This window comes from Diorhabda sublineata, chromosome 5, assembly GCF_026230105.1.
Source record: "Diorhabda sublineata isolate icDioSubl1.1 chromosome 5, icDioSubl1.1, whole genome shotgun sequence".
NCBI classification, from domain to species: domain Eukaryota; kingdom Metazoa; phylum Arthropoda; class Insecta; order Coleoptera; family Chrysomelidae; genus Diorhabda; species Diorhabda sublineata.
This window is the reverse complement of record NC_079478.1, coordinates 37,339,719-37,358,473: the sequence shown is the minus strand read 5'-3', so window position 1 is coordinate 37,358,473 and position 18,755 is coordinate 37,339,719.

The following is an 18,755-nucleotide window of genomic DNA, read 5'->3' as shown; positions in this document are numbered from 1 at the left end:
TCTAAAGACAAATGACAGTTTATTCTTATAAACAACAGTCTCTAAAGACAAATGACAGTTTATTCTCGTAAACTACAGTCTCTAAAGACAAATGACAGTTTATTCTTATAAACAACAGTCTCTAAAGACAAATGACAATTTATTCTCGTAAACTACAGTCTCTAAAGACAATTGACAGTTTATTTTTATAAACAACAGTCTCTAAAGACAAATGACAGTTTATTCTCGTAAACTACAGTCTCTAAAGACAAATGACAATTTATTCTTGTGAAATACAGCCTCTAAAGACAAATGACAATTTATTCTTATAAAATACAGCCTCTAATGATAATTGACAGTTTATTCTTGTAAAATACAGCCTCTAATGACAATTGACAGTTTATTCTTATAAACAACAGTCTCTAAAGACAAATGACAATTTATTCTTGTAAAATACAGCCTCTAATGATAATTGACAGTTTATTCTTGTAAAATACAGCCTCTAATGACAATTGACAGTTTATTCTCGTAAACTACAGTCTCTAAAGACAAATGACAATTTATTTTTGTGAAATACAGCCTCTAAAGACAATTGACAGTTTATTCTCGTAAACTACAGTCTCTAAAGACAAATGACAGTTTATTCTTGTAAAATACAGCCTCTAATGACAATTGACAGTTTATTCTTATAAACAACAGTCTCTAAAGACAACTGACAGTTCATTTTCGTAAAATACAGTCTCTAATAACAACTGACAGTTTATTCTTGAAAACTACAGTCTCTTAAGACAAATGACAGCTTACTTTTGCGCCATATCGATTATATTACGAACTGAAAAGCAAATCAATCTGACAATTTCAGATTTGACATATTTAAATCGGTGTTGCCATATCTCAAAACTCAAGTAGCAACCGTCGTAAAACATAAAATATAAAACGAAAAACCGAATGGAGTTTAGGGTGAAACGAAAATAATACATTTTAACAAGACCATAAACGTGAGTGGTCATTTCAATTTGCGCCCTAATGTGTGTAAATGAGTTCCAAGGTTATAACAAGAACGAAAAGTTATGGCTTCCAATCCCCAACTGAAATTAACGCCGGACCCTAAAAATTATTCCTTAATTTGTTCCTTCTAACTGCAAAACAAAAAAAAAACAAAGTGTTAGTTACGGTGAAATTACGAAATAAAATTGATTCTAATTCCAAGTAAATATGAAGAGCCGTCAATGTTCGCCATATTGTTAAAGAAAACGTCTAATTCATGTTAAAATGGCGCAGTCAATCGTACAAAATGTTTATATCGGTCAAGTTGATAATCTGAATATCCCACAAGATGTAATTAAACGTTTAATAAACTAAATTTATTTCCTCATACCCTCATCGTCCCGAACAATAAATATAATTGTCCTTGTCGACTCCTTATTATCAGGAACAATAGTTTGGAGACGAAAAATTTGTTATATCGTCGGTCGGGGGTAATTTAGAACTGCAAGGGATGCATAGGGAGTAAAACAATGTGTATTAGGCCGGTTGATAACAGCCCTTTGTTACCGTTATTTACAGATAAGGGTAGGTTACTGACAAAATAAATGAGAGGGTCCTTCTGGTTTTCGGACGATAACGTTCGTCGTAGAAAATAGATTTTTAACGCGCCTTTTATTTTCGTGAGAAAATTTATTCAAAAGCAATTACAATTTACAAATTAATGTCCGTCTTAATCATCCTTGTAAACCCATTGTCCTTTGAAACTCTTAAATTGATATTTCCTTCTATTATATGCATGAGACAAGAAACGTTTGGGCATTCGGGGTCTCGGATAATCATTTAATTACAATTCAGAAATGGCAATTAGCCCTTCAAGTCCTTCGACAGGACTACGAATAAGTAATTGTGGATAATTATAGTATGGGTGGAAAATTAGAAGTTTAAACGTAACCTATAACAGTTTTTTTTTTTCAATATTATACAGGGTGCGTGAGAATTTGAACCTTTTTTTATTTAAAAATGTTTATAAAAACGTTGTGCACTTGGAAATTCGAAAGAACGTATTCGATTGGAATTAAGGACATTTTAAATCCTTCGAATAACATTAATTAATCGTTTACTTGTAATTAACAAACGGAAAATTAATGGTGAAACTACTATATTTAAACTAAATAACTTTTCGCGAAGATAAAACAACTTTTCCCATAGTTTTACATTTCTCCGCGTGAAATATCAAACCGAAACCTGAAATTACATGTCGATGCACTATTTCCAGTCAAATGGTATTTACCAATATTGCATTTTCCGCATTTTCAATTTGAAAAATGGAAAAGCTCGCGGCGGATTCTCTTTGAAGCGTAATAGTGAAAGGCATCGGACTTATTTATACACCACCAATGGACAAAATACGACGAAAATACACTGAGAAATTGGATAACTTGGAATAAATTTAGCAGGAAAAATTTTCATTGTGATATGGGGGTTCAAAATTCACACATAAATCTTTTCTATTCTATATTCTATATTTTTACTTTTGTTTAGCCCGTTTTTGTAACTAATTTCTTTCAAATTAGATACGAATATGAAGGGTTAAAGATTTATTGAAGTTTTGAGGTTATGAACCGAAAAAAAAACGGTTTTTTGAAAATGCGATCGAGATTTCTTGCATCTAATCCAAAGAATGTTTTCACCACAATCTAAAATAACTTGTTGATGTTTGGGTTAAAATCAAAATAATTTGAATTTTCTATTTTTTTTTTTAAAATTTGAAACCTATACATCGGAGGAATTCAAAATGTTTTCAATCGCTTTCCCATCTCGAATTCAAATTTATACACAGATTCTTATCTAAAACAACTTCTCGAATGCGAAAAAAAAACCCTCCGGATCTTATTTGTAAGTTGCAGTAAATTTCGAAAACAAATAGCTGTTTTCTTTTTTATGACCCTTTCCATCGATTCGGGAAGATTCAAATGCAATGAATACTTAATCTTCTATTTTGTAGATTTAAATCGGGATCTGGTTGATCTTTTCTAGTGTCGAGGCGAAATTCTAGTTTAGAAACAATATTGGGTAGAAAAAAAAGCAGCCTCGGCGCCCTCCGGGATGGTCAAGGAGGATTTTCGAAATTGATTTTGTATAGATATGGAAAATTGTAAAAATTCCCTTCGGAATTGGAATGGATGTGAATAGCTCTGGGTGAAATGACACCTGTCAATGGATTGTTTTAGAAATTGGGATGCGGTTTATAAATATAAAGAGTGATCAAAAAAAATTTTTGAATGGAAAATTTCAATATAAATCTAACTAATAATATTTTGATTAATCTAAATGTTTTTGATTTTCGGTCTCTTCTGTTTCAAAATTAGTTTTTCTTGATAATTTTTGACAGAGAGATCAAATTTGACGTTTCGACTTTTCATTGAGTCTTTATCGAAATTCGAAACGTCAATTTTTATTTATCTTTTGAAAATTATCAAAAAAAAACTAATTTTGAAACAGAAAATACTTAAAATCAAAAAGATTTAGAGACATAAGCATATGAAAAGGTCTGAGAAATGGGGAAATATTTTGATAAAGACTCAAAGAAAAGTCGAAACGTCAATTTTTTGTCAATCTGTCAAAAATTATCGAAAAAACTAATTTTGAAACAGAAAATACTTAAAATCAAAAAGATTTAGAGACATAAGCATATGAAAAGGTCTGAGAAATGGGGAAATATTTTGATAAAGACTCAAAGAAAAGTCGAAACGTCAATTTTTTGTCAATCTGTCAAAAATTATCGAAAAAACTAATTTTGAAACAGAAAATACTTAAAATCAAAAAGATTTAGAGACATAAGCATATGAAAAGGTCTGAGAAATGGGGAAATATTTTGATAAAGACTCAAAGAAAAGTCGAAACGTCAATTTTTTGTCAATCTGTCAAAAATTATCGAAAAAACTAATTTTGAAACAGAAAATACTTAAAATCAAGAAGATTTAAAGACATAAACGTATCAAAAGGTCTAAGAAATGAGTGAATATTTTGATAATGACTCAAAGAAAAGTCAAAACGTCAATTTTTCGTCAATTTGTCAAAAATTATCAAAAAAAACTAATTTTTAAACAGAAAATACTTAAAATCAAGAAGATTTAGAGACATAAACTTATCAAAAGGTCTGAGAAATGAGGAAATATTTTAATAAAGACTCAAAGAAAAGTCAAAACGTCAATTTTTCGTCAATTTGTCAAAAATTATCAAAAAAAACTAATTTTTAAACAGAAAATACTTAAAATCAAGAAGATTTAGAGACATAAACTTATCAAAAGGTCTGAGAAATGAGGAAATATTCTAATAAAGACTCAAAGAAAAGTCAAAACGTCAATTTTTTGTCAATCTGTCAAAAATTATCGAAAAAAACTAATTTTTAAACAGAAAATACTTAAAATTAAGAAGGGTTTAGAAACATAAACGTATCAAAAGGTCTGAGAAATGAGGAAATATTTTAATAAAGACTCAAAGAAAAGTCAAAACGTCAGTTTTTCGTCAATCTGTCAAAAATTATCAAAAAAACTAATTTTAAAACAGAACAGACCTAAAATCAAAAACATTTAGATGAATTAATATATCAAAAGGTCTACGAAATAAAAAATTAAAGAAACTACAAAAATATATCGACCATAATAATACGAGGGTTGCACAGAAAGTTTTGTCGTACGAATATTGTATTGAATTGAATGGATAGTATAAAATCTGCATTGTTGCCTTTTTTCATAATTCATATCGATTTTAATCATCTAAGAATAGTGCAATGAACATTTTTCATATACAAAAAACTCATAAAACGACTTTTTCCAAGTAGTATTTATACACAAGTAATTAAAAATAGATTTTTCAATTAACAATCCACCAATCCATTTGCTTGGGTACTTTGATTTCCTTTCTAATGTTATTTTCTTCTTAAAACCATTCGTTTCTTTTAACGTTCCCTCTAAACATTTTTTTTACATCAAGAAAAGAAAGTATACACCCTCAATACATCCATTAGTTATATTGAAAAGATGTTTGTTTTCCAGTTAAAAGGTTTATTGATGAATTGAACTTCTGGATTTGTAGAAACATCTTTTTTTTTGGAAAAAAGAAATATCCTTTCAGATAATACTGAATAATGGTATAATATTCCGTAATAAAGAACGAAGGGTCGATTTTTTCGTTGTAATCGAATCTTAGATTTAACTGTACAACTTTTTTCGACCTTCGAACGCTTCAGAACAATGCACGTATAAAAAAATACCGACTAGTTCATTTTTACATTCAATTCAATAGCTCCAAACAATCATCAATTCATAATTGTGTGGATTTAATACTAATACCGCCACCTATGTATCAGTTTACGAACTATCAGTAACAGGACTAACGTCGACCGGTTCTCGAGAGATCAAATTGTGAATAATCGATTCTTTTCGCAATTCATAATAAATATATGAAAGAATAATCGATTTTTTTAAATGAATAGAAAGCATTTTACAATTATTGAATCATTTTTTTTTAATAAAAGTGACAATTATAAAAAAAATTACACGCTGGAGGATATATTGATTATATTTCATTTTTGAACACATATTTTTCTACATATTTATATTAATCTGCTCTGATGAGACGTAATAACGTCGAAACTGGTCAGGGGTTGCAAACTCCTGCTTGTAACTGCGATTGGGGATGTTAATATCGCGTGGAGTTGTAATACAATATTCCTCGAGGTTTTAGCCAGGAAAGTAGTTGTTTTTTCTATTGAAAAACGACGGAATACTTATTCGAAATATTGAATTTCTTTTTAATTTTTTTCATTTCGACTTTTATGGAAAAATGGTGGCTGATATAGACCAATTAGAAGATTTTTCGTGATATAAATCATCAACTGTTTGCAATATCAGAAAAATTCATAAATACAGGACAGTTTTTTAAACGTGGCAACGTTGCTTTCAATAGTAATTGAATTATCGCAGCGGAAAATATTATAAATACCCTTAATCAATTGGACGTTTGATTAATTAATAAAAAATTAGATTAATCCAATCGATTTGATGAATGATAAGTAAAATTGATTAATTTAATTTGTTACTTATCACGAAATCACCCTGTATATTGAAGTATTTTAACTAGACTTGAACAAGTCTATCACGAAACTTGATTTCTTGAATTTTATTAGATGGATGTAGCTCCAGGTACGCCTTGCCGGTATAAATAAGCTACAGTAGTCACTGGGGTGCGGAAAGACTCAATTCGATTGAGTTTAAATCCCTTAATGGCCCTAAATGGTGCAATTGTCCTAGTCGACTGCGATTCTTTCTCAAAAAAAGGCTACATAGAAATGCTCCCACTTAATTTCGACATGCATGTACTTCAATCGTTACAAATACAAAATTTAAAAATACAAAATCTTGTAATTAGTGAATTAATTTATAAAAAATGATAAAATTTCGTTTTTTGTAAATATTATTTAATTTTCGTACGAAATTCCTGTCATTTTAAGTATATAATTGATAGATATAAATTAAAAAAAATATAAAATCTTGCAGCTGTACTAAAATCGTTACAAATACAAAATTTAAAAATACAAAATCTCGTAATTAGTGAATTAATTTATAGAAAATGATAATATATTGTTTTTTGTGAATAATATTTAATTTTCGTAAGAAATTCCTGTCATTTTATGTGTATAATTGATAGATATAAATTAAAAAAATATAAAATCTTGCAGCTGTACTAAAATCGTTACAAATACAAAATTTAAAACTACAAAATCTCGTAATTAGTGAATTAATTTATAAAAAATGATAAAATTTCGTTTTTTGTAAATATTATTTAATTTTCGTACGAAATACCTGTCATTTTATGTATATAATTGATAGATATGAAGTAAAAAAAATATAAAATATTGCAGCTGTACTAAAATCGTTACAAATACAAAATTTAAAAATACAAAATCTCGTAATTAGTGAATTAATTTATAAAAAATGATAAAATTTCGTTTTTTGTAAATATTATTTAATTTTCGTACGAAATTCCTGTCATTTTATGTGTATAATTGATAGATATAAATTAAAAAAAATATAAAATCTTGCAGCTGTACTAAAATCGTTACAAATACAAAATTTAAAACTACAAAATCTCGTAATTTGTGAATTAATTTATAAAAAATGATAAAATTTCGTTTTTTGTAAATATTATTTAATTTTCGTACGAAATTCCTGTCATTTTATGTATATAATTGATAGATATGAAGTAAAAAAATATAAAATCTTGCAGCTGTACTAAAATCGTTACAAATACAAAATTTAAAAATACAAAATCTCGTAATTAGTGGATTAATTTATAGAAAATGATAAAATTTTGTTTTTTGTAAATATTATTTAATTTTCGAACGAAATTCCTGTCATTTCATGTGTATAATTGATAGATATAAATTAAAAAATATATAAAATCTTGCAGCTGTACTAAAATCGTTACAAATACAAAATTTAAAAATACAAAATCTCGTAATTAGTGAATTAATTTATAAAAAATGATAAAATTTTGTTTTTTGTAAATATTATTTAATTTTCGTACGAAATTCCTGTCATTTCATGTGTATAATTGATAGATATAAATTAAAAAATATATAAAATCTTGCAGCTGTACTAAAATCGTTACAAATACAAAATTTAAAAATACAAAATCTCGTAATTAGTGAATTAATTTATAAAAAATGATAAAATTTTGTTTTTTGTAAATATTATTTAATTTTCGTACGAAATTTCCCTCATTTTATGTATATAATTGATAGATATAAATTAAAAAATATATAAAATCTTGCAGCTGTACTAAAATCGTTACAAATACAAAATTTAAAACTACAAAATCTCGTAATTTGTGAATTAATTTATAAAAAATGATAAAATTTCGTTTTTTGTAAATATTATTTAATTTTCGTACGAAATTCCTGTCATTTTATGTGTATAATTGATAGATATAAATTAAAAAATATATAAAATCTTGCAGCTGTACTAAAATCGTTACAAATACAAAATTTAAAAATACAAAATCTCGTAATTAGTGAATTAATTTATAAAAAATGATAAAATTTTGTTTTTTGTAAATATTATTTAATTTTCGTACGAAATTTCCCTCATTTTATGTATATAATTGATAGATATAAATTAAAAAATATATAAAATCTTGCAGCTGTACTAAAATCGTTACAAATACAAAATTTAAAACTACAAAATCTCGTAATTAGTGGATTAATTTATAGAAAATGATAAAATTTTGTTTTTTGTAAATATTATTCAATTTTCGTACGAAATTCCTGTCATTTTATGTATATAATTGATAGATATGAAGTAAAAAAATATAAAATCTTGCAGCTGTACTAAAATCGTTACAAATACAAAATTTAAAAATACAAAATCTCGTAATTAGTGGATTAATTTATAGAAAATGATAAAATTTTGTTTTTTGTAAATATTATTCAATTTTCGTACGAAATTCCTGTCATTTTATGTATATAATTGATAGATATGAAGTAAAAAAATATAAAATCTTGCAGCTGTACTAAAATCGTTACAAATACAAAATTTAAAAATACAAAATCTCGTAATTTGTGAATTAATTTATAAAAAATGATAAAATTTCGTTTTTTGTAAATATTATTTAATTTTCGTACGAAATTTCTGTCATTTTGTGTGTATAAAGTGAAAAAAGTACTAAATCTTGCAGCTGTACTTAAAAACTCAGTAGGTGGTAACAACCACTGTAAAAAATAACTCTCACCCTTCATTTAAAAACGGGGTGTTCGACTATCAGTAGCTGTAATTCATCGAAACATCCTTTGTCAAATGAATGTCACTTTTAACAAAAGAAAAACTATTTGAACAGGTGAGATCCCAAATATTTTTATTGTATTTCATATTATATCGTATTATTTCGAATTGGGGATGCGGGTTTTAAATCACTATACGTATCACTATAAATTCTCATAAAAAATATCATCCCCGATACGTCAACATCATTTATTACTGGAAGATTCTTCCATATTCAGTCGAGAAGTTAGAAAGATGGAGGGTTGAATCCTGATGATTTATCACTGGCAATCAGAAACATCTTCATTGTTCATAATGACGTCTATATATTTCGGTATAAGTACCGGGACTACAAGAAAAGATGAAAATTAACGTATTTATGAGAAAAATCCTTCAAGGATCTATACCATAAGTTAAAGAGCACTAAAGGACAAAAAAAAAGGAAATGAAGTAGAAAATAAAGAAATCTTCGATTAGATAGTTCAAAATATCGTTCAGTATACGGGGGTTGTTACTTAAATGATATAAACAACAACAACAAATAATTTTTTTTCGGAATTGAAAGATTTTTACAGTCGAATGTTGCTTAGATTCAAGTTCATGTGGATAGATCCATAATTCGTTATGCAAAATAAAGAAAAAAATCAATAAAAAGACTTAATGTATACAAATCATTACTGAAATCCGTTGTTATGTATTATCTAGTTATTTTCAATTAACTTCGACGATATACCTGGAATGTATAAATTTTTATGATTGCTATAATCGCCCTTTTTTGTAAAACTCCGCTTCTGATGCGTGTAATGAATTTAAAACCGAGCCCTTTTTCATCGTTTACATTTCTTTGTCATCGTGTCCTTTTGTTTGTCCCTAACAAACGTCAATTTGTCATGACCTATATTCAGGTGCAAAACAAAATGAGGCTTTGTACAAACCATTACATCGGACACGAAAATGCCGAGACGAAAAAATTTTTCTCTAAAAAATCGAATCAAATATCAAAGATTATGAAAACCTGAACAAGTTTTAAAACGCAACCCTTAAAAACAAGTAAATTGGGTTGAACTATCATTCGATTTTACCGAGCGAGAATATTTTTTAAACGTTTTTTTGTTGTTTAAACATTACGATTGGGAACACTGGTTTATGGATGATGAACCGCCATTTTGTCGAATATCGAAATAAACGAAATGGACGATGTAATAGTTGTCATCGTGATTAGCCTTCTAGGCCTCAATAAACCTCAATAAAAGTGATTATTTTCAATCCAAATTTTGTTGTTCGTGATGCTTCCAAAGTACATCTAACGCCGAGAAAATTTCACTTATTTGTGACTAAAAATGAAATACTAATCTCATAAATCAAATTATGTCGCTAAAAAACCCGTGTTATGCGTCCTGGAGCCGGTCCAGTTCGCCTATAGCGAAAATCTAAAATTCGGCGAATGCGCGGCACGTTTTATACACCCGAAATTCGTTCGAGGTTTCTGTTCTATTTTCTAGAATTTTTGTGAAATTCGTTTGGATATATAAACGAGTTGGTTCAACGCAGTTTAGTTAGTTTATAATAGTAGTCGTAGTAAACAGAACGAAATAGAAAATAATCGAGTTTTCATATTATTTTATTAGTTAGTTCAGACTAGTGACCTGAAAGTGACGGAACTGAATGTCGGAATGTACAATCGCGTCCGGAAAGGAGATTAAACTAGTAGAAATATTTAAAATTGCACGTATTAGATCCAGGAATTTATCTATTCAAAGACTAGCCCTTGATCTAGTCAATATTTTTTAAACATTTATTTGTTGTTTAAACATTACGATTGGGAACACTGGTTTATGTAAGATGAACCGCCATTTTGTCGAATATCGAAATAAACGAAATGGACGATGTAATAGTTGTCATCGTGATTAGCCTTCTAGGCCTCAATAAACCTCAATAAAAGTGATTATTTTCAATCCAAATTTTGTTGTTCGTGATGCTTCCAAAGTACATCTGACGCCGAGAAAATTTCACTTATTTGTGACTAAAAATGAAATACTAATCTCATAAATCAAATTATGTCGGTAAAAAACCCGTGTTTTGCGTCCTGGAGCCGGTCCTGTTCGCCTATAGCGAAAATCTAACATTCGGCGAATGCGCGGCACGTTTGATACACCCGGAATTCGTTCGAGGTTTCTTCTCTATTTTCTAGAATTTTTATGAAATTCGTTTGGATATATAAACGAGTTGGTTTAACGCAGTTTAGTTAGTTTATAATAAGTAGTCGTAGTAAACAGAACGAAATAGAAAATAATCGAGTTTTCATATTATTTTATTGGTTAGTTCAGACTAGTGATGCTTTTCATTTGCATCGATAAAAGAAGATGGTTTTTTCTCTATTTTTGTAATCAATAACTCTATATAGTATTCGTTATTGATTATTTCTCCTTTTCGATTATAGTCGATTAACTATTTCATTAGAATACCGAAAACTTGAAGCCATAACCTTCCAAGTTGACTGTCGTGCTTTCGGAAGCTTCTGACGAGGTTCATCGCTTGCAATCCACTCAAACGATTATCGTTTTGATTCCATAGCGAAATGATAGATCCATGTTTTATCTATGGTTACATAACAAAGCAAAAATCTGGTTTATTACATGTAAACATGTCCAAAAACTGCTCTGAATCATCGAAACGTCGTTGATTTAAATCGACTGTAAATCTGTGGACTTTTTTGATGTTTTCTGAAGGAATCACTTCAATTTGATGATCAGATCGTTCACTATCGTCGATGTTCGTACGACCACGTTCAAATTCAACAACAATTGGTTTTATTCAATAGAGCAAAGTCCAAATAACACCTTTCAAACCATTACTTAGCTTGTACAGTATTTGTTTATCATAAATTAACACACGAAAATTGCTTTGAAAATAACTTTGCATAAATAGATGTCAGTTGGTACTACTGATAAACGTCATATGGATTTGACAACGACTGCGTCATTCATGTGTCAGTTACATGACGTATTGACAGATGTTTGATTAATTTAATGTGAAAAAATTGTATAGAGGGCGTTGTTTTCACCTCTAGAATATATTCCCATTAGAAAAATAAGATTTCTACGTAAAAGTAAAACAATTTTATCGAAAACTAGAAACTACGAGATTGTTTCGAGGAGTTTGAATTATTTTTGAACCAGATCAGGATCGCAATGACTTTTTTTACGTTATTTAACCTCAAAATTCAATTCTTTAGAAATATATTTTAATTTGTTATCTTCTATTTTCATATAAAATGAATAATACGTTAAATATTCGATATTTCTAATAACCTTGTATAATTTCGGTGTAGCATGCGATATAGAAAGAAAAACTACCGTAAAAACAATTCAATTAAACTGCCCCGGACCGTTCCAGATGCGAACATTACCTTTACCCAGGAGATGATGAGTCATCCCCTTTGTATAAGAGAAACGTTTCGTTTCCTAATCCCCGCCGAAACACACAAGTGTACAGGTGCTCCGTGTCAACCCTAAACTACAAACACGTGCCACTTGCGCACCTTCTGTAACACATAGGCGCCGCCGGAGACACTTTTCCAATCAAATTATTCTTTAAACTGCGACGAAACATTTTCAAAATTCGTCCGAAACGTTTCCGGTCGTCGCGATCACGAAAATTGAACGTTTTTCTTCGAGGGTCACTTTTATCTTAGATAAACTTTGGAGGTATGTAATTTCGATAAAATAAAAGGGGATGAATATCTACGAGAATCGTCCTAAAAGTATCTAACCCGATAAAGAAAACACGAAAATTTTGCTTATTTTCCAACGTAATTTCCTCTAGAACTAATTGCGGTCGTTTTTACTTGATTTTTCCGCTCAAACCTTATATAATACACGCCGTTTGAATTTTTTCCTTCCACGAAATAATCGACGGGAATTATCCCAAAGAAACTGACGCCATGACCTTGCCCGCAGACGAAACAATCTTTGTCAACTTTCCAGTCCATTGTTTTGATTGTGTCATGTGTCAAATGACAAACCCACGTTCCATCTATAATTAAAAAAGTGTCTGCTAGCTAACACACTTTGATTAAACGATGATCCAGTGGATTTTCTTCAACATAACCTCATTTCATCGACCACTAAGTTGTTGAACTTCCCATTTCGTAAAGTCTCGTTTAAACTGTACTATTTCTATTGAAAACGAAGTAGTATCTAATTCATTTGTTCATATTGGTTGAGGTAAATACCTTTCAACATCACATAATGATGAAATATAAACAACATGGCGTCTTTAAACGTCTAGAACGTATTTAATTCAAATTCTGGTGGATGCGTTCGTATTAAAATCATCGGCGAATTCGCCAATTTTCCAAAAAAAAATTTCGGCTAAATATTTAGCGTAATAACACCCTAAATATGATACAGGGTGGTGTTTAATTTTCAAATATGTATACTCGAGAGGTGAAAAAATATAAATCACAAATAACGGGTTGTGGAAAACTGTTTTAACTATGAAAAATACACTTTTACTGATTCACAATCTTTTTTTGTTGTTGAATTACCGCATACAACTCGAATAAAACGAAAAAAACAATTAGAACTTGGAGAAAACATTCTTAGGTAAATAAAATAATTGAAAATTCATTTAAAATATCTCAATGTGTGGGAAATGTCTTAAATCTACTCGAATCCCAATTGAATTACTATTAATATCTTGTATTGATTGAATTTTCTATTAAAATTTATTACTTCTGTTCCCTCGCCTTAACTTTACAATTAGACAAATAAATCACTGCGCACATATCTTGCAATTCGCGACCCGTTTGGAGAATCTCCCCGGGGAGAAAATAGGCCAGTCAAATTAACAAAAAACCACGAATTCACTAGATTCCTCGTTCACGATATAACAATGATCCCTCCGGTAGATTTATAACTTCGAAGCTACCGCATACAACTAGATCAGACATTACTTGGGAGTATTTGGATAAGAATTTTCCTAAAACGTGTCTTTAAGTGTCTAAAATCCACGTCCAAACTAGCTGGGAGTACAAATATCGATTTGATTTTCAATTAGCAAATGATTGTGCATTTTTTTGCATTGTAAACTATTGAGCCCTCAACTAATTCCGAACGTGGACCTAATTGGAAAATCGTGCTTACGAATAAGGCAAATTTAGAGATGAATAGAGAAGATAGAGTCAGAATTTTGAGTCTTAAAATGAAATCCCTGGTGTTTAGACCGAGTAAATATCTAACAGATGTTTTTTGTATCCCAAAAGGGTAGATACGACTCAATAAGGGCATAATAGACCGTTAAGGAGGTGGAAGAAGTGTCAGTTCTTTGGTAATTGATCTCAGTATAAAAAGGAGGAACTTGATTTTTGATTTAAAGTAGTTATATTTAAATTCCTTTTCAAGGAATTGTTCACAACAAGCCCTAGCCTCTAGATAATAAAATAAAATGGCTACTAGGGTATATTAAAGAGCTTTTGAAACAATGAAATGAAAAACCAAACTAGATCTAAGACCAAGACGATTTATCAAGAAAAAAATGGTGTTTTGGAGGTTATTTCATTATGAGATTTAGATTAATCATAATCCTTAGAAACTTACTAATAATCAGGACTTTTATAAGGATCTTTTTATGTGAAATAATCCTTAACAAGCCTATAATTGCTAGTAGTACGTTTCTATTGAAAATGAACACCCGAAACTCATTTCTGCTTTCAAAATATACTACAAATTAACAAAATTATTGACTGCCGCTAGGAAATATGAGTTAAAATTTCAAATTTATCGCTCTTTGTTTTTCCAAAAGGGAATAAGCGACTCGTCGAGTCTCCCGTGGACCCCTAATGGACCAAAGTACATCTGACGCCGAGAAAATTTTACTTATTTGTGACTAAAAATGAAATACTAATCTCATAAATCAAATTATGTCGTTAAAAAACCCGTGTTTTACGTCCTGGAGCCGGTCCTGTTCGCTTATAGAGAAAATCTAAAATTCGGCGAATGCGCGGCACGTTTTATACACCCGGAATTCGTTCAAGGTTTCCTTTCTATTTCCTAGAATTTTTGTAAAATTCGTTTGGATATATAAACGAGTTGGTTCAACGCAGTTTAGTTAGTTTATAATAAGTAGTCGTAGTAAACAGAACGAAATAGAAAATAATCGAGTTTTCATATTATTTCATTAGTTAGTTCAGACTAGTGACCTGAAAGTGACGGAACTGAATGTTGGAATGTACAATCGCGTCCGGAAAGGAGATTAAACTAGTAGAAATATTTAAAATTGCACGTATTAGATCCAGGAATTTATCTATTCAAAGACTAGCCCTTGATCTAGTCAATATTTTTTAAACATTTATTTGTTGTTTAAACATTACGATTGGGAACACTGGTTTATGGATGATGAACCGCCATTTTGTCGAATATCGAAATAAACGAAATGGACGATGTAATAGTTGTCATCGTGATTAGCCTTCTAGGCCTCAATAAACCTCAATAAAAGTGATTATTTTCAATCCAAATTTTGTTATTTGTGATGCTTCCAAAGTACATCTGACGCCGAGAAAATTTCACTTATTTGTGACTAAAAATGAAATACTAATCTCATAAATCAAATTATGTCGTTAAAAAACCCGTGTTTTACGTCCTGGAGCCGGTCCTGTTCGCTTATAGAGAAATTCTAAAATTCGGCGAATGCGCGGCACGTTTTATACACCCGAAATTCGTTCGAGGTTTCTGTTCTATTTTCTAGAATTTTTGTGAAATTCGTTTGGATATATAAACGAGTTGGTTCAACGCAGTTTAGTTAGTTTATAATAGTAGTCGTAGTAAACAGAACGAAATAGAAAATAATCGAGTTTTCATATTATTTTATTAGTTAGTTCAGACTAGTGACCTGAAAGTGACGGAACTGAATGTCGGAATGTACAATCGCGTCCGGAAAGGAGATTAAACTAGTAGAAATATTTAAAATTGCACGTATTAGATCCAGGAATTTATCTATTCAAAGACTAGCCCTTGATCTAGTCAATATTTTTTAAACATTTATTTGTTGTTTAAACATTACGATTGGGAACACTGGTTTATGGATGATGAACCGCCATTTTGTCGAATATCGAAATAAACGAAATGGACGATGTAATAGTTGTCATCGTGATTAGCCTTCTAGGCCTCAATAAACCTCAATAAAAGTGATTATTTTCAATCCAAATTTTGTTATTTGTGATGCTTCCAAAGTACATCTGACGCCGAGAAAATTTCACTTATTTGTGACTAAAAATGAAATACTAATCTCATAAATCAAATTATGTCGCTAAAAAACCCGTGTTTTGCGTCCTGGAGCCGGTCCTGTTCGCCTATAGCGAAAATCTAAAATTCGGCGAATGCGCGGCACGTTTTATACACCCGGAATTCGTTCAAGGTTTCCTTTCTATTTCCTAGAATTTTTGTGAAATTCGTTTGGATATATAAACGAGTTGGTTCAACGCAGTTTAGTTAGTTTATAATAAGTAGTCGTAGTAAACAAAACGAAATAGAAAATAATCGAGTTTTCATATTATTTTATTAGTTAGTTCAGACTAGTGACCTGAAAGTGAAGGAACTGAATGTTGGAATGTACAATCGCGTCCGGAAAGGAGATTAAACTAGTAGAAATATTTAAAATTGCACGTATTAGATCCAGGAATTTATCTATTCAAAGACTAGCCCTTGATCTAGTCAATATTTTTTAAACATTTATTTGTTGTTTAAACATTACGATTGGGAACACTGGTTTATGGATGATGAACCGCCATTTTGTCGAATATCGAAATAAATGAAATGGACGATGTAATAGTTGTCATCGTGATTAGCCTTCTAGGCCTCAATAAACCTCAATAAAAGTGATTATTTTCAATCCAAATTTTGTTATTTGTGATGCTTCCAAAGTACATCTGACGCCGAGAAAATTTCACTTATTTGTGACTAAAAATGAAATACTAATCTCATAAATCAAATTATGTCGTTAAAAAACCCGTGTTTTACGTCCTGGAGCCGGTCCTGTTCGCTTATAGAGAAATTCTAAAATTCGGCGAATGCGCGGCACGTTTTATACACCCGAAATTCGTTCGAGGTTTCTGTTCTATTTTCTAGAATTTTTGTGAAATTCGTTTGGATATATAAACGAGTTGGTTCAACGCAGTTTAGTTAGTTTATAATAAGTAGTCGTAGTAAACAGAACGAAATAGAAAATAATCGAGTTTTCATATTATTTTATTAGTTAGTTCAGACTAGTGACCTGAAAGTGAAGGAACTGAATGTTGGAATGTACAATCGCGTCCGGAAAGGAGATTAAACTAGTAGAAATATTTAAAATTGCACGTATTAGATCCAGGAATTTATCTATTCAAAGACTAGCCCTTGATCTAGTCAATATTTTTTAAACATTTATTTGTTGTTTAAACATTACGATTGGGAACACTGGTTTATGGATGATGAACCGCCATTTTGTCGAATATCGAAATAAACGAAATGGACGATGTAATAGTTGTCATCGTGATTAGCCTTCTAGGCCTCAATAAACCTCAATAAAAGTGATTATTTTCAATCCAAATTTTGTTGTTCGTGATGCTTCCAAAGTACATCTAACGCCGAGAAAATTTCACTTATTTGTGACTAAAAATGAAATACTAATCTCATAAATCAAATTATGTCGTTAAAAAACCCGTGTTTTACGTCCTGGAGCCGGTCCTGTTCGCTTATAGAGAAATTCTAAAATTCGGCGAATGCGCGGCACGTTTTATACACCCGAAATTCGTTCGAGGTTTCTGTTCTATTTTCTAGAATTTTTGTGAAATTCGTTTGGATATATAAACGAGTTGGTTCAACGCAGTTTAGTTAGTTTATAATAAGTAGTCGTAGTAAACAGAACGAAATAGAAAATAATCGAGTTTTCATATTATTTTATTAGTTAGTTCAGACTAGTGACCTGAAAGTGAAGGAACTGAATGTTGGAATGTACAATCGCGTCCGGAAAGGAGATTAAACTAGTAGAAATATTTAAAATTGCACGTATTAGATCCAGGAATTTATCTATTCAAAGACTAGCCCTTGATCTAGTCAATATTTTTTAAACATTTATTTGTTGTTTAAACATTACGATTGGGAACACTGGTTTATGGATGATGAACCGCCATTTTGTCGAATATCGAAATAAACGAAATGGACGATGTAATAGTTGTCATCGTGATTAGCCTTCTAGGCCTCAATAAACCTCAATAAAAGTGATTATTTTCAATCCAAATTTTGTTATTTGTGATGCTTCCAAAGTACATCTGACGCCGAGAAAATTTCACTTATTTGTGACTAAAAATGAAATACTAATCTCATAAATCAAATTATGTCGTTAAAAAACCCGTGTTTTACGTCCTGGAGCCGGTCCTGTTCGCTTATAGAGAAATTCTAAAATTCGGCGAATGCGCGGCACGTTTTATACACCCGAAATTCGTTCGAGGTTTCTGTTCTATTTTCTAGAATTTTTGTGAAATTCGTTTGGATATATAAACGAGTTGGTTCAACGCAGTTTAGTTAGTTTATAATAAGTAGTCGTAGTAAACAGAACGAAATAGAAAATAATCGAGTTTTCATATTATTTTATTGGTTAGTTCAGACTAGTGACCTGAAAGTGACGGAACTGAATGTTGGAATGTACAATCGCGTCCGGAAAGGAGATTAAACTAGTAGAAATATTTAAAATTGCACGTATTAGATCCAGGAATTTATCTATTCAAAAACTAGCCCTTGATCTAGTCAATATTTGAAATTAAGAAAGATATTTCTACTAAAATAGACTTTAAAAAACGATTTTTCGTTCAATATTGACAGGAAGATTTTGATTTACATCGAAAGCTAAATCCCTCAAATCTTATATCACAAAAAATTGATGAATTAGATAAATGGAATACAAATTCGAGACTAAAAGGTACTCTAGAAG